We start from the raw sequence: 22,291 nt of genomic DNA, 5'->3' as shown, positions 1-22,291 counted from the left end.
TGGCGCAGTCGACCAGATGTAGGAAAGATACTAATTCTTTAATTTTGTTGGGTGATTCAACATTTTTCAATATAACTGTCGTAGACAGCATAGTATATTCATTCGGTATGGAGTTAATTACATCCTGGAATGAGAGTATGTGTGTATCCCAATCAATATGTCTTTTATCGCAGTACATTCTACATAGTTTACCAATTGCTTTCATCACTCGCTCAGAAGGGTTCGAAGAGGCGTGATACCTGGATATATAGATCGGAGAAATGTTTCTACCTCGTAACATACGTGTCCATATCACGGATCGAAATTATGGTCCATTTTCGGAAATTACTTTCAGTACATGCCCTACTTGGAAAAAAAAAAGTTTTACAAATGCATTCGAAATAGATTTTGCAGTAGCTTTGCGTAACGGAGTGAAGGTAGCAAATTTCGAAGTGAGTTCAACAGCGACAAAGATGTAGCAAAAATCTCTATTGGATCTGGGAATCTGACCAAAAATGTCTACAGCGCCCATATGTCTCAATTTAATTGGTACAATGGGACTAACGGAGGAATATGTGAAGTCGTGTCTGATTTAGCTTTCAGGCAGATTTTACATGACGTTAAAACTCGTCGAAAACGTTTCTCCTTGTTGCCAAAATAACGGTTCTGTGTCAGTATAAGAAAACATTTTCTGGCTGCATAATGTGCGTAACTTAAAAGAGTATACCAAATTAACTTGTTAACAAGCTCTTCAGGAATACATAATAACCAGTTGTTGCTGTCAGGGTGAGAGAGCCGAAACATAAAGTTCTTGCGTACAGTATAATGGTTTCTAACGGTAACGTTATTACTACCTTGCCAAAGGTGTTTCATTTCTTTCCATAAGTTGTATTTGCTCTACTCTTGTGCAATGTCTCGTAATGACGACGAAATGAAATTTTCAAATGCAACTTGTTGAATATACATGAGGCTAAAATTTGCTTAACAGAAGTCGGTTGCGATGTCTTGCTGATTGTTGCTGGGACAATATTTCGTGTACCGGGAATGTGAACAATTGTAAAATTAAATTCCTGTAAATAAAGTATCTAGCGGGTTTATGTATGGACTAGCTGCCCGTTGAATAATCCCTTGGTCAAGCATAGCTTGCAATTCTTCTTTAACTTGTTCTCTGTGGATATAAGGAAAAGGATAACGTTTGGCTTTAAATGTGTCATGTTGTTTAACTTGAAATTCATACATGAAACCGGACATAGTACCAGGGATGTAGTCAAAAACTGGAACTTGCTGTAATAGAATTTTGCGTAGCTCTGTACGTTTGTCGTCTATATTTGCACTTCTCTGTTTTACTTTCTCTGAAATCATTTGCGTAACGTCACAGTCGGCTTCGTCTGGTGTATCGTAGTTGCGTACATACGTATCTGTGAACAATGTGGAATGACAGTCTATGTTACGTGATGTAGAAATGACCTCTGTCCGATTAATTGCTTGTTCTTCTGCAGATAAAGCGTGCTGAAATTCTATATAAAATAGGAATTTTGAAAGTCAATAATTGCACCTTGTGGTACCAAAAAATTCGTACCTAAAATAACGTCTGTTGTCAACAAGGGAACAATCCAAAATTTGAGTGGAACGTATGACCTACAACACAAAATGATAAGTGTGTCTGTAATTTCACGTCTACTCCTTTACCACATACTGCTCCTTTTACGTAGGATAAGTGCTCTCTTTGTTACATTTGTTGAAAGTTTCTTCATTTTTAACTGACATAGGAGATACAGAATCGATTACTGCTGAAAATGTGGATGATCCAATCTGTACTTCAATAGCAGGGTGGGAAATGTTTTTTTGAATAACTAATTTTTTATGTAATAGTGTGTCTCAGATGTCGTCAAAAGTAATAACATTTTCGTGAACAAGATTCTGTGTATGAAAAGTATTGATTAGTTGCTGGAAGATGCAACCTGTACTGCATCTAGTCATATTCTTTCTGACGTGCTGTTATTAGCAGGAGGTTGTTGTGGCATTTCGACTATCTGGACTGTTCTGTTATTTCGTCCTGGCGCATTAGGTTCTGAATGATACCGACTGTCTGGTTCATTCATGATAATCTGTTGTTGAGGATGACTCTGTTGCTGATAAGATCTACTGTTACTAAATGTACGCTGAAAACTGTGCTCATTACTTTTACGTCTGTCATGATAATCATAACTATACGGCGCGTTGCGTGTTAAAATGATGTGTCTTCTGTACGTAGTGATTTCCTTGTTGCTGTGCGTTACCATTTGGTGGAGCCGACGCTCTACGTGTAGGCAGCGAAACAGTAAAGCTTGGTTGACCTCGCACATTACATTGTTGGTTAGTCATGCCAAATGGCTGGGTTTGTTGCTGTTGTTGGGAAAGGTCGCTATTGTTACCAAAACGTGTTTGCTGTTGCTAATAATTTTGATGATACAGATAATTAAATTTATGTCTGTTATTAAAGTTCTGGTGGTTGTTATTCCTAGAGCGTCAATCACATTTGCTATTAAAATAGCGTGGCTGATCGTAATTACTGCATGCTTGTTGGCATTGGTTATGATGTGAAAAATTTTTGTTTGTGAAGGAATAGTCTCATTGCTGAACTTAGAAAAGCTGTAACAGATCTCTAAATGACGAAATATTTTCTTTCTGCCGTCCTGTTAAAAGTGATACTCTTAACGATCGTGGTAACTTTGAAATACATAACTGGATAAGTGCTGCTTTACTGTATGGCTCACATAAATATTGGTTTTCTTGTACCATGTGTTCAAAAAATTGCGTGACAGTGGGAAACTTTGAGTTCTCATAATTCGGTAAGCTAATTAACTGATCCTTGATTCCGCGCTGTGTCGTCTTCGACCAATTCTCTTACAAAAGAGCATTCTGATATTCTTCTACCGAATAACATTGTCTCGCGATCGGTCTCATACGAGTTGCCGGTTCGCCTTCCCAAAAACTGCAAATAAATTCAAGTTTGTGTGTTACGGGTCAAGTTGGTGGAAAAGTAAAGGTAAATTGTAGTATCCAATCCAAAGGGTGAATCTGTTTTCTGTCATTCTTAAATACCTTAAATTTTCTAACTGATAGAAAGTGCTCATAATCAAATGGTTCAAATGGCTCTGAGCACTATGGGTCTCAACTGCTGAGGTCGGTAGTCCCCTAGAACTTAGAACTAGTTAAACCTAACTAACCTAAGGACATCACACACATCCATGCCCGAGGCAGGATTCAAACCTGCGACCGTAGCGATCTCGCGGTTCGAGACTGCAGCGCCAGAACCGCGCGGCCACTTCGGCCGGCCATAATCAAAATTATCGTCTCTGAATGTCTGAGCAGATTCATGATTGCATGAGAATCTATCTGTCTGTGTCTGTTCGGAATATAAGTCAAGTACTCTCTGTAAATTACCTAAATTATATTGGCTGTGTGAGTGTGACAAACGTTCAGAGTATGGCGTATGGTGTGACGTGTTAGAGGCTGAAACATTTTTCATTTGTGTCACTTATTGCTGTAAAGATGACAATTTTCTGCGCAATGTATTGTTGGACGAACCTATCTCACTGTTTGCCTGCTGTAAATTTTGGAATTCGGGTGTTTGATTGAAAAAAATTAGTGACGTATCGTCTGACTTGGTGTCATTGTTATTTTCGATAACGTCAATACGACTGGCCAGTTCATCATGTTTTTCAGTCAGTGCTTTCGCCTGATCGTCATTTTTAGTGTCACAAGCATTAATTTGTTTTTGCATTTTGCGTGTGGTTTTGTTTAATTTCTTAACGTGTTCTTTAATGGTATCAGGATCCTGTCTTAATTATAATTGTTCAAGTCTGTTGGTCACTGTTTGAAAGTCTACTGTGTATTTATTTTCCAAACTCTTAATATCAGTGTCTGTTTTTGTTTTTAGATCGCATATTTCACCATGCAATTCAGTTTTCAACTGTTTGATAGTACTAATTTCGTCTGATACTTTCGCAATGTTGGTGTCTACGTATGTTTTAGCTTTCATAAACAACTTACGCTTGTCTTCCTGTCTCTGTGCGGTATTGTTTCCATGACTTGTTTCTTTACTTTGTTCTGTTCCTGTATGAATTTACGGTAACACGTTTCATCATTTTGTAAGTGGTGATTAAAACGTTCGTTAATTTGGCTGTTCTGTTGTTCAAATTTCTTGTCTACTTTCGCATCCAGTGTGCGTGAAAATTCTGCTGACATTAATTTAAACTCGTCACGTAACAGTGTTGCGTTTTCTGAACATTGTTTAGCAACTGCACTAATTTCATCTCTAAGTAATTTTGTTGTGGCTGCATGTGTATTGCGTATCTACTATTCCTGGTACAAGCCTTAATTTCCTCACGTAATTGTTCTTTAGCATCATTACATTGTACGTCAATGGCTGTAACCTGTACATTCAGCTGTTTGACATTTTCGATAAGTTGTTTGCTCGATTCATTAAGTTGTTTGTTCGATTCATTAAGTTCTCTATAATTGTTGTCTTGTTTTTCATTCGACTGTTTGAGTTTTTCATTATTTGTTCGATTCATTAAGTTGTAGCAATAATGCCACAACTTGATACATGCCAAAAGTGGCGACTCTATTTTCTGTGCTCTGTGATGGTGTATCTGCATGTGTCACGTTTTGTGTAACCATTTGGTCATTGCCTGATTCACGAAAAGGTTTGTCAGTCGGATGTGCACTGTTGGTCACTACATCGGAATCAAATAAATATGACGTATTTTGAGTACATTGTTCACCTTTGATAGAAACATTTACCTGTTCACTGTGTAATTTTGCAAATCAGGTTTGTCGATCTTGGCAGCGTTCATTGTAACGGAACGTGCCGCGTCATCAGTTGTCGTTAAATTTGCAGTGCACACAACTGAATTTGTTTTTTCATCATTTGGATTAATATCACTACTGGTGGTCAGTATGTACTGATTATCTGTAATTGGAGGATATGACACTGAGTGTCGCTAGTATTATCACTCTAATTATTCAAGTTGGCTTTTTAACTCATTGTGCATCGCAATGTACTGTTAGCAGTTTTTTTGCGGCATTTTCACAAGTCAAAAGTAGGCACCCATCAAACAAAGACAAAGCAAAAATGGAACAAATACAATAACAAAAAAGAGCAACAAGTTTCCAATGATCTGTAAAAGAAGGAGTGACAAATTAGTAAATGCTTTGTGGCAGATACAAACTACATTTAATATTAGGTAAATAAGAATAGATATATAACTGACTACTTCTCAGAAATTCAAAAAAAGAAAATACGATCCTGCCCGGTTGTCGGCAAGTGTAACCTCCGAACAGATAAACTAATTATGTATAGCATTCACATTCAGTGTAACCACCCAACAGAATAAATTCTTTCCATAACCTCGGAATAAATATAGCTAACCTCCCAATATAAAATGTGAATCTTATATAACCTTTCAATAACTGACTGTGAATCTAAACGTAAATTTCGACTGCAGCAGTGCAGCATCACGGCTCTGAAAGATCATACAGAATAAATTGAAAATTCTTACCTCAATGAAGTCGCTGGATGACGCGTATATATCTGTTCCTATAAGAAATTTGTCTAATACAGCCCAGTTCAATGCTGGCCGCTAGATTTGTCATGTATAAAAAGAAACAACTGATTTTTCTTTACGATAATCGGGATTACCATGGATTGGAGAAATCAGAAAAATCTTTAAATTCAGATGAATGATTGTCAAAAGTTAATTTTGTAAGAAAGATGTTAATAAAAGATTTGTAATGACATTTACTTGGGACTTGATATAACAATAGTACAAATTTAGTTGTAACAAACTACAAATGCTCGCGGCTGCATTTTCCTTATATTACATCGCTCAGACACCACCATCGCTCCCCACGACCAGCCAGTCGTGTGATGTTAGCACCCCCTTTTCGAGTAATATACATTTTTTCACAGTTTTTGTTAGATGTGACATAGTTCTAGAGTTCTTTGCACAAAATTTCAATAGTTCTGCAGACTGTAACGAAGAATACAACAATAGTCGAAAAAATTTTCGTATCAAAAACATTCTTTGTCAATTTCCGCATAATGTAAATAAGTACAAGAGTTCTGAGCACAGTTATGAACAGAACTCCAAGAGTTCTATCAAAAATCCAAGTAACATTTTTTGTGCAGCTAATAGTTTACGAAATAATTGCAATTTAAGGAGAAAATCTTTTCACTTACTGTAAAGTTGGTACTCTTTTTTTCAGAAATGTATATTTTTTTCAGAGATTTTGATATATATGCCATAGTTCTAGAGTTCTTTGTACAAAATTTCAATAGTTCTGCAGAATTTAGCGAAGAAAACAGTACTCGAAAAAATTTTCGTATCGAAAACATTCTTTGTCAAATTTTTCAAAAATTAAACTTGTACAACTGTTCTGAGGACAGTTCTGAAGAGAACCCCAAGAGCTCTGTCGAAAACCCCAGTAACATTTCTCTATGGCGATTGTAGTTTATGAGATAAATTCTTTATTGTGGGACACACTTCTCTACAGAAAATGTAAATATGTTCGTACAACAGTTCTGATGACAGTTCTGGACACCACGTGAAGAGTTCTATCGAAAATCCTAGTAGTATATTTTTGTGCAGGTAATAGTTTAAGAGGTAATTGCAAAGTAATAAGAACCCCATAAGATCTCCCACTGTGAAGCTGGCAGCCTTTTTTTCAGAAATGTATATTTTTTTCATAGTTTTTGATAGATATGCCATAGTTTTAGAGTTCTTTGTACAGGATTTCAATAGTTCTACAGAATTTAGCGAAGAAAACAACAATAATCGAAACAATTTTCGTATCGAAACATTTTTTGTCAATTTTCGCAAAAAGTAAATTCGTATAACAGTTCGAGGACAGTTCAGAAAACCAAGAGTACTATCGAACATCCAAATAACATTTTTTTGTGCAGCTAATAGTTTGCGAGATAATTGCAATTTAAGGTGAAAAGCTTTTCACTTACTGTGAAGTTGGCACCCTTTTCTTTAGAAATGTATATTTTGTCAGAGTTCTTGATAGATATGGCATAGTTCTAGAGTTCTTTGTACAAAATTCGAAAAGTTCTGCAGAATATAGCGAAGAAAACAACAATGTATAACATAGCTGATTCAGGAACCCTTTCGATCTGATACAGTTCTTCCTGTTGCCACAATAATTCACTTGTGCATAGATTCCAACCGTACTGATCATTACAAAAGTATAACCATTGACCAGCGGTGCACATTTCTTGCAGCGTTGTACAAAGCATTCAGCTTATCCGCTGTGAAAATACCACCCTTACCGCTATTGTAAAATTTATGATGGATGGCTTCCGTTTATCTACAGTGTCAGCATCTATCGAATTATCTTCATGCAAAAGTGATGCCAGGATCACACACTTCCCCTTATTAGGTACGGTTGAAACTAGAGTTCAGTCTCGTGGAAGCCATAAATATAGGTTTACACAGTCACAGAACGACATCAAACTGTTTATTGCTCAGTTGGTAAATCCTTCTTGTTGCAACACAGCGTATATTTTCAAATTGTAGAGGTAAAATACTTAAGAATCCTCAAAAGCATAGATTTTAAATCCATACCTCTTTGTTTTGATAGGTACATATTGGCGAAAACTGTTTTCCACAGAATCATTCCAGCGTCTTGTCCACAGCAACATTTTCTCCGAGGGTATAAGATTTCTGGTAGTTGCGCACAAACACAGTAAATATTTCCCGAATTACTGTTAGCTTGTCTGATTGTCTCCTTCCATCACGAACAGCGCGACTGTAAAATCTAAGGCACTCGACAATAAATTTGAAACGTTTTATGTTCATTTGCGAGGTGAAATTTTTCAATGCCATCCCCATCAGTTCCACACAGATCTTCCAGCCTTTATCTGTTACTTTTGTTAACAACCATTAAAAAGGAGAGACTGATGAAGCCTTTCAATTCAATAACATCCATTCATTTTACCCGTCTCTCACGCTGAAATGAAGCTTTGATGTTCTCGAAATGCTGATTGGAATACAAAACTACAATAGACAAATATCGTCATCTATGAGGCAATTACAGCATCACAAAGGCTGCTTTGGCTGCGCCTATTGGTCCAGGTAAATTTCGAATAATATTATCCCTTTCGAGCTATATGCTTTGTATTTCTTCAACATGATCTAGCACATCCCACTTCAAATAATTAAATTCCTATAAAATAGCGCAACTAGGCGCAGTGTATTAATTTGATATTTGACGTTCAGACAGCGAACACTGATGATTAAACAGTTCAAACAGAATTTAAGTGCATTTTACATTCTGGATTAGCTTTGTACTACTTACTACGTTGATAAACAAATAAATTAATTGCTGAAATGAAATACGAAAGGGCACACTGGATAAAACGAGGAATCGACTCATCTCATCAAGAGAGCATTAGCGTCTATACTGAATCATACAACAATGAAAGGCACACACAGAAAGGAAGCTATAACGAGAAAGCGCCAGTGCTGCCAATTGTTGACAAGTGATTTACTGAATCACACAACAATGAAAAGCATACGGAGAAGGGAAGCTATTAACGAGAAGGCGCCAAAACTGCAAATTGTTGAAAAGTAATTTACAGAAAATTTCGACATGTATCAATCTAAATAGCTGCCCCCGATGGAAGGGTAATGACAACTATGATACGTCCCTGAGACATCTCAAGATTAAAAAAATAATAAACAAACCACAACAACAATGCAAGAGTCGTGGCACTGCATCTGGAAACAATCGGCCACTGACGTCAGCGTAGCATTTACAATAGATGTAGCATCAAAGCTTCTCGCGGTAGCATGAAAGCTAATGACAATAACAGCTGCACTTTTTGGGTGGCCCAAAAGCAATCATATCCTTGCTAATTCTGAGAGCACACTGAACAATACCTTACGAAGTGAGACCCAACACGATGATGGCAATGAGACAGAGTTAAACAAAATTTTTAATAGTTTTGAATACTTCGAGCTCACTTGTTATGAATTCGGAGAACAATAGTCTCTCAGTCAAGAGTGTTAGTGTGTGTTTTCAGCGCTCTTCAGATAATAATTTACTGCCGAATTTGGACTCTAAGGAGATATTTCATTCCACAAAAGACTATCGAGAATCATACTTCACCAGGGATGTCACGGAAATTTCATCCTGTGGTTCGAAAACAGAAGAAAACCGAGAGACCTGTAACAATGAAATGGAGGAGAGTCCAATGATGAAAAAGCTTCAAAATGAAACCATTGTCACATAGAGCATGCAAACTAAGAGCAAGAAAACCTAATTAGATGATTGCCCAAACTGTAATTCGACTAATAAATTCATAGACATTAATTTGCCACTTTTCCTAAATGGGTCCTCAAGCAAATTCAAATCTGCTACCTACAACTTGAAGAGAATGTGCGGTTTCGATTCTTTGATGACCTTATTCATGCTAGCAATATCACTCAGTGATGATTTCAAAAGTACTATTCAAATGGTGAGCCATCCATTTTTGGATCTGGCTTTGGATGTTTTGGACAAAAAAATTATAAACTCCCAGCATTTTAAGCAGAGATTTATATTTTATATGTGATACCGTTCCTAAAAAAAGGAGTAATCTCTCGAAAAATATTGTCGCTGTATGCAGGGTCGAATGTTGGGGAATTATACGAGACAATATTAAAAGATATCCCGATTTGCAGCAAAAAGGTATCGTGCCTGACGTGCCTAAACTCACGCTATGTGAAACTACATTATATTTCCGTTGATACGTTTGTGCTTTTCAGACTTGGTTATAATTTCGTGCAAGAGGCTGTAGATGCAACAAATGGAGGTCAAAAGACTATCATAAAATGCAAGAAATGTAAAGGAGAAGCCGTCGAAGAAAAGAAATTCGGATGCTACTTGATGATGGATACTAGTACAACAACTTGTCCACTAACTGAAGATCTGTTTCCTCCGAATCATAGGAAGAAATGTGTGTTGCAAACGATCACAAAAGAAATCGTAGTCAACAATCAAGAGTACACTCTCGTTGGTGCCATTCATTATAATAGCTCCATCAAACACTACACAGCATATGTCTTCGATGGAACCTACTGGAAGCAGTACGATGACCTTTATAAAGATGTACAGAGAGTTTCAAAGGAAATGATAATTTTTCCACACGTGTTCATGTATGTCAAGACCGGAAAATTTTGAAATGCCAGCTACAATACCTACGAGACGAAACAACTAGTGCATACATAGAAACTTTGCTTTATAAGGTAAACAATTGCTAAAAGTTGATATCTAAATATTACAAATACAGCTCTTATGTTAATTCTTAGTATCTTTGTTTCTGGAACCACAGCCCTCCTATTTTAGTTACTAGAATAAGCGCATTTTATGCCCTAAATTTCACGTATATATTTTTGTACTTGTTTATCTCAGTTGTTTCACACCTCATAAATTCTATGCTTATTTATTACTGAATTCCCTACATATGTAATTCCTTCTAGGTTTTAGTGTATCATGAAGAAGAGCTGTTAAGTGGACCTGTACATCACGACCTGTGGTTTTTACTGGTTCTTTGAAATTTAATAATACAAGACTGTCAATAGATTCAGGAGTGAAACTATTATCAAAGATGTGGTGTCACCGCCAGACACCACACTTGCTAGGTGGTAGCCTTGAAATCGGCCGCGGTCCGTTAGTATACGTCGGACCCGCGTATCGTCACTATCAGTGATTGCAGAACGAGCGCCGCCACACGGCAGGTCTAGAGAGACTTCCTAGCACACGCCACAGTTGTACAACCGACTTTGCTAGCGATGGTTCACTGACAAAATACGCTCTCATTTGCCGAGACGATAGCTAGCATAGCCTTCAGCTACGTCATTTGCTATGACCTAGCAAGGCGCCAGTACCAGTTACTATTGATGCTGTAATAATGTACCGTCAAGACCGACGTTCACCATTTATGGATTAAAGTTAAGTATTTCACCAGCTACGTCCGTTTTTCTAAATTCTTATTTCCTTGAAATGTTCCAGACCTCACGCCAGCCTGCGTGAGCTAAAACGCGTGCCTTTCGGCTTCCTCTTGTAACCCGGTGATGGCTCTCCTGCTAACCCACAACAAAAGAATTGGTATATTGTGAGCTCTAGGTGAAATACATTGTAAATCTGTGGAATACATTGTGCAGTGAATATTGATGTTTCTCTTACATACTGAATTACACTTAATTGTTATTTTAGGTTCAATGTACTTACACGCTATTCCAAATAAAAGATAAGAAACAAATTTTATTCTTTGAATTATTACCTTGTTGAAACAGCAAACCAGTAATATTTACCAGTTTCATGTTTTGATTATTTAAAAAAAAAAGTATTTAAGAGTAACTTTTTTCTTCTAATAATTTAAGAACATAATATCACATACTGCAGCTTAAAATATTTAATCCATTGTTGAATAATGTGGTTCAGTGTGTAGGCAAGCACTATATTATTATTCATCCATAGCTTTGTTGCTATAGCTTTAATAGTGAATGAGATACCGGGTAATGGTATCTCTGTATACAAACACGTTGATGACAGAAAATTGAAACTAAAGATTTGTATGTCATTTTCTTCTCAATGACGACATTGCTAACCATTCCTGATCCGTAATCATGTTGATACCTCTCACGTCCTTTTCATTTTATTTAGTTTTGCTTAATTTCTTTGTTATTCTGGCCTCCTTTTTCATGCTTTCAGCAGCTTTTTCAGTTATGGGACATGTTGCCTGTCCGCCTATACCAGCACAAATTTCATGTTGTTCCAAGTTTTGATGCCTGTTCTGCTCATTGTTTTTAATCTTTACTCCATCAGGCCGGCCGGAGTGGCCGACCGGTTCCAGGCGCTACAGTCTGGAACCGAGCAACCCGCTCCGGTCGCTGGTTCGCATCCTGCCTCGGGCATGGATGAGTGTGATGTCCTTAGGGTAGTTAGATTTGAGTAGTTCTAGGTTCTAGGGGACTGATGACCTCAGAAGTTAAGTCCCATAGTGTTGAGAGCCATTTGAACCAATTTTACTCCACCATTAAAACGTATTGCAACTGTTGAGACGCATTCTGATTTGGTTTTATGCCATGTAATCATTTTTCCCGCACATACGACAGTCGACAGGTTCTTCGAAGATATTACATTAACGAGGTTCTACGGAAACTGCGGCGCCCAAATTAAATGTTCAAATTAGTGTGGAATCTTATGGGACTTATCTGCTAAGGTCATCAGTCCCTAAGCTTACACATTACTTAACCTAAATTATCCTACGGACAAACACACACACCTATGCCCAAGGAAGGGCTCGAACCTCCGCCGGGACCAGCCGCACAATCCATGACTGTAGAGCCCATGACCAATCGGCTAATCCCATGCGGCACGCCCAAATTAAATAAAATGATATTTAAGCACGAAAATGGCGAGGTACTGAACATGAAGTGTATATATTTAGAATCAGGAAGAACCCGATGAATTTTATTACGTAAAACAGTAATTGTTTTGAGCACTCATGACATCCAGGACCCACTAACAGGTAAAACTATGCCCAGGATCCTCATGGATGAAAGTTAGGTAGCAACATCACCAGACGCCAGGATACATAAAATCATGTGCTGTGTCTAACGAATAAATTTGAAATTGTTTTCGTTAATGTTGTTGCAAACATTTGTTCTAGTTAGAAAGGAAGTGTGGAAGTTTGATGAGTTACACTACAGCGAGAGTCAAAAGCCTTTACAATGCATAGAAATGTAAGTATATTTAAATGAATATATTGTACAAACGAACTAAGTAGTATGTTTAAATCCTAATTCAGTACATGACTGATAGAGGTGTTATTATGTTGAGGGGATATAGTACTAACGTTAATAAGGAGTTCGAAATACGTAAACAAGAAGCTCGTTTATATCGTCTTCACTAATCCGGATTTCCGGTTTATCCGGATTCATATTTTGTGTTCCTTGGCATTTTTCTCTTTTTTTCTTATAACACGAAGCTGTGCAGTCGGTGAGGTACATAGGCTGCTTATCACTAGGCCGGTAATTTAGTCTAGTACTGAGTGATTAAGGAACTCAAAGTGTGTGAATGACATTGTTTCTCAAGTATTCTACATTAATATAACGGTGTATTGGTGCCCATTAAGTAAGTTGCATAGTAACCACGCCAACAGCACTCCACCACAGCTAATTGTACCTCTGGTGCGCTTCTCGACAGGTGTGACACCATCTGGTTAGTGGCGCGTGTGAATATATCTGCTCTCTCAGCCATCTGTTTTGCACTGACGAGCCTTCTCTCCTTGAATCTTCTAAGCGTGCACATCCTACGCTTCCACCTACAGTTACTACAGTCAGCCTTAAGAAGGTGTACTGGCATTTGTGCAGTGCTGAACATTTACACTTTTTGTATTTAGTAGAATACACTCCTGGAAATTGAAATAAGAACACCGTGAATTCATTGTCCCAGGAAGGGGAAACTTCATTGACACATTCCTGGGGTCAGATACATCACATGATCACACTGACAGAACCACAGGCACATAGACACAGGCAACAGAGCATGCACAATGTCGGCACTAGTACAGTGTATATCCACCTTTCGCAGCAATGCAGGCTGCTATTCTCCCATGGAGACGATCGTAGAGATGCTGGATGTAGTCCTGTGGAACGGCTTGCCATGCCATTTCCACCTGGCGCCTCAGTTGGACCAGCGTTCGTGCTGGACGTGCAGACCGCGTGAGACGACGCTTCATCCAGTCCCAAACATGCTCAATGGGGGACAGATCCGGAGATCTTGCTGGCCAGGGTAGTTGACTTAAACCTTCTAGAGCACGTTGGGTGGCACGGGATACATGCGGACGTGCATTGTCCTGTTGGAACAGCAAGTTCCCTTGCCGGTCTAGGAATGGTAGAACGATGGGTTCGATGACGGTTTGGATGTACCGTGCACTATTCAGTGTCCCCTCGACGATCACCAGTGGTGTACGGCCAGTGTAGGAGATCGCTCCCCACACCATGATGCCGGGTGTTGGCCCTGTGTGCCTCGGTCGTATGCAGTCCTGATTGAGGCGCTCACCTGCACGGCGCCAAACACGCATACGACCATCATTGGCACCAAGGCAGAAGCGACTCTCATCGCTGAAGACGACACGTCTCCATTCGTCCCTCCATTCACGCCTGTCGCGACACCACTGGAGGCGGGCTGCACGATGTTGGGGCGTGAGCGGAAGACGGCCTAACGGTGTGCAGGACCGTAGCCCATCTTCATGGAGACGGTTGCGAATGGTCCTCGCCGATACCCCAGGAGCAACAGTGTCCCTAATTTGCTGGGAAGTGGCGGTGCGGTCCCCTACGGCACTGCGTAGGATCCTACGGTCTTGGCGTGCATCCGTGCGTCGCTGCGGTCCGGTCCCAGGTCGACGGGCACGTGCACCTTCCGCCGACCACTGGCGACAACATCGATGTACTGTGGAGACCTCACGCCCATGTGTTGAGCAATTCGGCGGTACGTCCACCCGGCCTCCCGCATGCCCACTATACGCCCTCGCTCAAAGTCCGTCAGCTGCACATACGGTTCACGTCCACGCTGTCGCGGCATGCTACTAGTGTTAAAGACTGCGATGGTGCTCCGTATGCCACGGCAAACTGGCTGACACTGACGGCGGCGGTGCACAAATGCTGCGCAGCTAGCGCCACTCGACGGCCAACACCGCGGTTCCTGGTGTGTCCGCTGTGCCGTGCGTGTGTGATCATTGCTTGTACAGCCCTCTCGCAGTGTCCGGAGCAAGTATGGTGGGTCTGACACACCGGTGTCAATGTGTTCTTTTTTCCATTTCCAGGAGTGTATATATCCGGATTTTCGGTTTTCGCTTTTCCTAAATAAAAGTGAGAATTTACTATACGTCTTCATAGCTGTACTTCCAGCAGTACCTCATTTCCTGCGTTCCCAATTTCGCGGAAGTTTTCCTACGAAAATTGCAGAAGTAGCACTCCTGGCAGAAAGGATGTTTTGACGATATTCCTTCGTCACAGCCTGGGGCTAGAGACCGGGTCCGGCACACAGTTTTTATCTGCCAGTATGTTTCACACTGGCGCCCACCCACTGCAGAGTGAACACATAGTCTATTTCATAATCTATTGGCACCATAAAAATGTTACGAGGGTTTTGAAAAGAACTCTTTCGGTGCTATCCAGAACTGTCAGCAAAAGGGTTGTGCCAATTTATTATAACGTAGACCAAGAGGGTCTCTCATAAATGATATTATCTTATTAACTGTTATCCCCACAAAAAATGTTGTTACAGTTTCTGGTAGAACTCTTAAGGTCCTATTACGAAATGCCATCAGACCTTTTGTACGAATGTATTACTTTTACATGACAAAAGTGAGTCCCACATTAATTATCTCATACAATGTCATGGTCACAAAAAACGTTATTATAGTTTTTGGTAGAACTCTGCGGGTGCTATTCAGAACTGTCATCAGAACTATTCTACGGATTTTACTTTTGTAGAGAAAGTGAGTATCAGATTAAAACAATTATCGTATAAACTTTTATCGCCACAAAAATGTTTTCATCATTTTCAATACAACTCTTCGGGTGCTATCCAGAACTGCCAACAGAACTCTTATACAAATTTATTTTTTTCCAAACTGACAAATAATATTTTACCATACCAAAATTTTTCCGAGTTATTGTTTTCTTCCCGAAATTCTGCAGAACTATTCGTGTTTTGAGCAGAGAAATCGAGAACTATTGCATACATATGAAGAACTATGTAAAAAATATATATTTCTCGTAAAAGGCTGTAACGTCACAATAGGTTTCGTTACATATTTAAAATCAGTGTTGTGTTCCTATCAGCTGATAGACATTACCAGCGTTGATCCAATTACTTTACATAATTAATGAACAGTGAAATAATCTCAGCCCCAAATTACATGCGTGTAGAAACAAATATGGATCAAAGTCATTTATTCTCATTACAATATGCACGTCCTGTGTTCCTATTTAAATTTCCCCGCCTCTCCTTATAGTACGTGGTCAGGTGTGAATGTTTTGTGTGTGATAGCAGACAAACCAGAGATGTAGTGGGTCTCAGATTCTTCTACCAGCTTTAACACAGTCAGTGGAAGGCAAAGAGCAGGAGCAGGATGGTTCGACCAGAGGTGCGAAAGTCTAAAAAAAACGTTTTCATACCTGAGGTTGGTCATGGGCCTCCCCCACAACCTCCCGCTGCTCGGGAGAAAGAGCCGCTCAACGGTTACGGGGAGGTTTTTGGAAGACAGGTAAGCGACTAGACGTTCCTTCAGAACGCTGCGTCGAAATCAGGACAAAGGTATTTGTTTGTTTAAATATGTTTAATTTTAACAATTTATTTATCAGAGGCTTTTTCGCGATTGATTAATTAAGAACCATTTATTGATTTTTGTTCAATTTATCTGATATAAGAATAATCTCCGTTCGAGATTTACGTTACGACCCGCCACGTGATGCATAGTTTCAAACTGCAACCGCCGAGAAAGCTAACAGAGGGAGTTGTAGCCAGTTTTTGCGATAGCTGAACATTTAAGCTACTTGTGTCGATGTTTAACAACTTATTGAAAATTTAGTGACGAGTGTAGCTTTTCTAAGATGAATCGTTTCGTATTCAAGCACTTCGCGCTGGAGATACCAGCCACGAGTCCCGCTCGATGCCACCCCACTGTACATAGAAAATCTGCATACAGAAATAGTTACGATATTTGAATTTCAGTGATAACTCAGTGCATGTGCATGTATCAGCATAGTAGTAGTGACCACGTGCTCTCCAAGATTTTCCTTCCCCCCACAGAACGATGCAAATCAAAGGCAACACGGCTTGTAATTCAAAGGAGAAATAATCTGTGTGCATAGTTAAATGATCTTTGTCGATAGATAAATGAAAATTCAAGGCAGAATTAGAGAAATGTGTATTCTAAAGATTGTTAAGAAGTAACTTCGTAAATTTGTCTAATGTTGGTTAAAATAAAATTAACTTTGTTTTTCGAAGTAATTTCCTTTCTCGGCTTGCTCACTTAATTGAAGATGGTGAAACACGCATTTTACAATTATTCCTCATATTCACTAAGAACTGCAATGACAATATTCAACATTATTCACCAGTGAATCTTATGACTGATTTCCATTCACCTTCAATGTTAATACCCCCTGAGAAACTTTCTTTAACTTCGTACAATGCATGGTAGAAATACATGTCGAAAAGTACAACAGAGTACCTCCACTCTTGCCCTGTAGTTTTTTATCTACCTCTTGAGTTCAATTTTTATTGATTCCTCCTAATTCTTCTACATAAGGTGTATTACCCGTCTTCGTGCAGGACGTACATACACTTCTTGAGCATTTCAAACATATTGTTCTACTTTAGAATATCGAATACTCTTTTGTAAGTAGGCCAACACTTCTATTTCGTTCAAATGACGTCATTCGTATTTTGGTTGTTACTGTTTTTACTGTCCAATTCTAATGTTGGCTTATTTGCCGTTGTCACGCATCCCTAAATATAATATGCAACGTACCAAGGAAAACGTATTAGGAGACACAACATCATGTATAAGAAATTTCCAGTCCGTGTATTTAGTCATGACACAACATCATGTATAAGAAATTTCCAGTCCGTGTATTTAGTCATAACACCAGCTGCATTTGTGAATATTTGAAGGACGTCCGCAGTGTGGATAAATATAGATTAATAAACGTTCAGAGGAAATTGGGATTCATGGCATCATCAAAAGGCAATCGAAAATATGCTCAGTGAAAAACGAACCTGTGAAATAAGTGATTTTTGAGGTTTAGGGATTTACTCCGTGATGTAACTACACAAACCTACGAGGGCTATCCACAAAGTACATTACGTTTTGGAATTAAAAATAAATAAAGTATTGGAAGTTTTTTTATATACAGATGAAAGCCACACTTAAATACTACTTTTCTACATAGTAGTCATTTAAATTAACGCACTTATCGTAGCGATGGACGAGCTTGGAAATTCCTTCGTCGTAAAATTCGGCCGTCTGCGCCTTCAACCACGTGGTTACCTCTTCTTTTGGGACAGAAAAGGTGTGATTGTTGTGGATTTCCTGGAAAGAGGCACTACAGTAAACTCTCAAAGGTATTGCCAAACTTTGCACAACCTCAGAAGAGCAATACAAAACAAGCGCAGGGGAAAGTTGGGCTCAAAGATCTTGCTGATTCACGACAACGCCCGGGCCCACACGGCAAATGCCACTCGTGAAGGTCTCGAATTTTTTAAGTGGGAGTTGTTTCCTCATCCGCCGTACAGTCCCGACCTGGCACCGAGCGACTTCCACTTATTCCCAGCAATGAAGAAGTGGTTGGCTATGCAGCGTTTTGATGACGACGCACAGCTTCAAGAAGAGGTAACCACGTGGTTGAAGGCGCAGGCGGCCGAATTTTACGACGAAGGAATTTCCAAGCTCGTCCATCACTACGATAAGTGCCTTAATTTAAATGGCAACTATGTAGAAAAGTAGTATTTAAGTGTGGATTTCATCTGTATATAACAAAAAATTTCCAATACTTTATTTATTTTTAATTCCAAAACGTAATGTACTTTGTGGATAGCCCTCGTATTTACGTAAATCGTCTTTGGGATGTACATGATCCAATACAGATTGCGCCAGATTAAATGAAGAATCATGAGTGACAATGTGGCGCTCAACAATTTACTCTTTGATTGAAATACTATCTATACTCCGTTCACCGAAACAAGAGACGTACTGCAAACACGGCAAGGCGCGTGACCACAGCGCTGCCCTCGAGGGGTGTACAAGGCAGGGGCGTCAGAAATTAAAAAAATGAAAGTCGTATTTCTCTATAATTTGGCACCTGAACACGATAAAGTGATCCTAGAACTACCTTCCGACACCTTTTTTCACATTACATTAAAATGTATTGTCACTGAAAAAGAGAAATATTTAAGCTTTCAGGAAAAGTATTTTTTTTTGCATTACTCTATATTTATCACACCATATCTCCTGTGTGTCGCACAGCAAAATAATTTTATAATTGCCTTCAGTACTATACGTTGATGACGTCTGAAAATTTTCTGCCCGATAATAATAGTGAAGTAATAAATTAAAATCTCACTTCTGATGCAGAACTTTTACCAAATCATCATCCGAAATATAGTATTCGACAAACTTTTCCCCTTTAAATTTTTTTGTGGGGGTGTAAGCGAGAAAAGTATCAGAAAGGTTTGAATTTAATTTTGTAGTTTGTTCGAATATGATGGGTGCAACCTTTTGTCCTTCATGAGCGATGCATTGTGCGGTTCGCAGGCGCGGCGCTCAGTCAGTGTGGCCGTCTCAGTCGCAGGTGTGAGCTCGTTAGAGGGTATTGTACAGCGGCGATTTCAGGATATCTTAAGTTCATCTGTAAAGACGCTTGAAAGACTAGTTGTTGATTATTAGAGTAAGTATATGCGTTTGTAGTCACGATGAGGATTCACTGTTTATGTGCGCATCCAATAGCATCGCATGGTTTCTTATTTTATATATTCACTTATTTCATTAGCATCACATACGGCTGTCCTCATTATGTCATCCACGGATTCAGCGAGCGAGGTCGACGTCTCAGTTCTGAGTCCACCAAAGAAGGGAGCAAAGAAGAAATCGTTAAGTTCTTCTTAGAAGCACATGGTGCTTAATGTGTATAAAACGGAACTGTTACATCCAGAGCAGTCGATGAGAGACATTGTTTCGAAAACAGCTGCAGCTACAGGTGTTGGACGTTCTTCAGTGTAACGTTTGATAAGTGAGTACAAGGCCACACACTCTTTGAAGTCTCCCAAGAAAGGAAAATTACGACAGAAACTTTCTGAAAGTGTTGATGACTTCGATAGAAATGAGATACGAAGGAAAGTCCACAATTTGTTTTTTCGTAACGAATTGCCAACTATTGACAAAGTACTTACAGTCGTGAACGAAGATGCAGATCAGGGCAATTTTCGGAGAACTACATTTTATAAGTTATTGAGAGAAATGAATTTCAAATATGTCCAGCGTGGGCGCGAGAGCATGCTAATAGACAGGGATGACATCATTTTATGGAGGCGGCGTTATCTTCGAACCATTAAACGGTTGAGAGATGAAGGCAGACCCATTCACTATTTGGACGAGATGTGGGTGAACGCAGGACATAGCCGAAGTTACGTCTGGGTAGATGACACTATAAATTCCTCAAACAAGCGTTTCTGTCCGGGTTATCCATCGGAAGCAAGGGCCCATCAGGTAAAGGGAAACGTCTGATTATCGCACATATTGGCAGCAAAGCAGGGTTCGTTGAAGGATGTTTATGGACTTTCGAATCCAAGAAGAGTGAAGATTATCATGAGGAGATGTGCACCGAAACCTTCGAGAAGTGGTTTCAAGATGTTCTTCCTCAGCTTCAGGAAAATGCAGTTATTGTTCTTGATAACGCGCCGTACCATTCTCGGAGAAAAGAAAAAGTTCCCAATGCGAGTTCCAATAAGCACGAAATATCAGAGTGGCTAAAATCTAAAAACATCGATTTCGAAGAAGGTATGTTGAAGAAAGAACTTTTAGATATAGTTAAAAATCACAGAACAGCGCACAACGAATACGCAGTAGGTGAAATGGCGAAGAATGCAAGGAAAACTGTTCTCAGAATTCCTCCGTACCACTGTGAATTAAACGCCATCGGGTTAGTGTGGGCCAGAATCAAAGGCTATGTTGTAGCGAAAAACAAAACATACAAAATGCCGGAAGTTAAAGTACTGCTAGAAGAAGCAGTAAGAACAGTGACTGCAGATGACTGGAACAAGTGCGTCCTCCATGTCGTAAAAAAAATGGGAACTCAAATGTGGAAATTAGGCTGCATTACAGAGGAGAGAGAGGAGCGGTTTGTTATAAACCTCAATGAAAACAGTTCAAGTTCGACAGACTGAACTTTGTTTCGTACTTTATCATTATTATTACTGGTATTGTTATTAATATTAACACTTAATCGTGTTTGAATGGAGCGTTTTGTTAGCAACCTGGATGAAAATAAATCTGCTTCGACAGAATGAACTCAGTTTAACATTATTTTGACATTATTGTTAAATTTATTTTGTACATTGTTGCCCAGGTTTCTCACGGTCCGCTGTGACAGCTCGGCAGCCAGCCGAACGCCGCCAGCTGCAAAGCGTGCGCCAAGGATATTCCACACCCCTACGAATCACGTGAACACCGAATGCTTTCTCTGGAAACGAGCGTAGTCGCTCACGTGACACTGTTTATGTTTCGTCCCAGCTCTCGGTGAATAGACTTTACAGTGTTATTTCTTCCGCCTATTGATCGAGATCAACCTGCATGTTAATAGCAACAATCTACATATCGCATTACCCGTGTCGTTGCTAAAACCCACTGAACCTACGACTTTGAAGGGCACTCGAACCTGTAACAACGTTAGTATTTGTAACCTTTTTCTATGCCACATCATGTTTTTTAAGTACATTAATGTTTAAAGACGCAAATTTGGTATGCTCGTAGATACTGTTGTTCCCCTGTTAGTTTTTCTTGGTTGGATATACTACATAGTTGTGAATATCTGATAATGCCACAACATGAGCCGTAGCATAAAAACAGTTACAGCCAAAAGGATATATTGCCATCATTTATAGAATTTCTTATGCAGAGGACCCACATTACAAGAAGCTTCTGGCTTGTTGGTTACGATTTAACAACCTTCTATAACAGATGTAGTTAAAATTAATGACCAGATTCAGATCACGGCGTGGTACACGGGAAGTATTATTTGCCTTTTTATGAAATGCCAGAAAGAGTTTTTCTGAAGCAAGGATAAGGCGTAACATGCCGTGCAGCGCAATTAAGGACTGAACAAGGCTGATGGCGAGGACTGGCCGCGTGCGCATGCGCAGATTGCGTGAGGGCGAGACGGCGAGGTTTGCACCGCTGCGCGGCGCAGACTTGGCCCCATTAAGAGACGAGATAATCCCCCCAGTTCTGGGACAGTTTTAATTTACTGACTCGGCTACACGGTTCGAGTTGGGACAAATACAATGGGCTGCAGTAAGGCCCGCATAAATTTGATCGCTATTATCTCACCGAAATTCAACTGAGCATAAATCTGCGGTTCTAATTAGAGTATTCTCTGCCGGAACACCATTAATTAGACTAAATCGCTCTTAGAAGAACCTGCATCTTGTACTGCCGTCCTTTCCTCTATTAATTATAGCTGTTGCCCCCCATTAAAGGTGCAGGCGG

Source organism: Schistocerca americana, chromosome 7 (assembly GCF_021461395.2).
Source record: "Schistocerca americana isolate TAMUIC-IGC-003095 chromosome 7, iqSchAmer2.1, whole genome shotgun sequence".
Classification (NCBI taxonomy): Eukaryota; Metazoa; Arthropoda; class Insecta; order Orthoptera; family Acrididae; genus Schistocerca; species Schistocerca americana.
Note: the sequence above shows the minus strand (reverse complement) of the source record.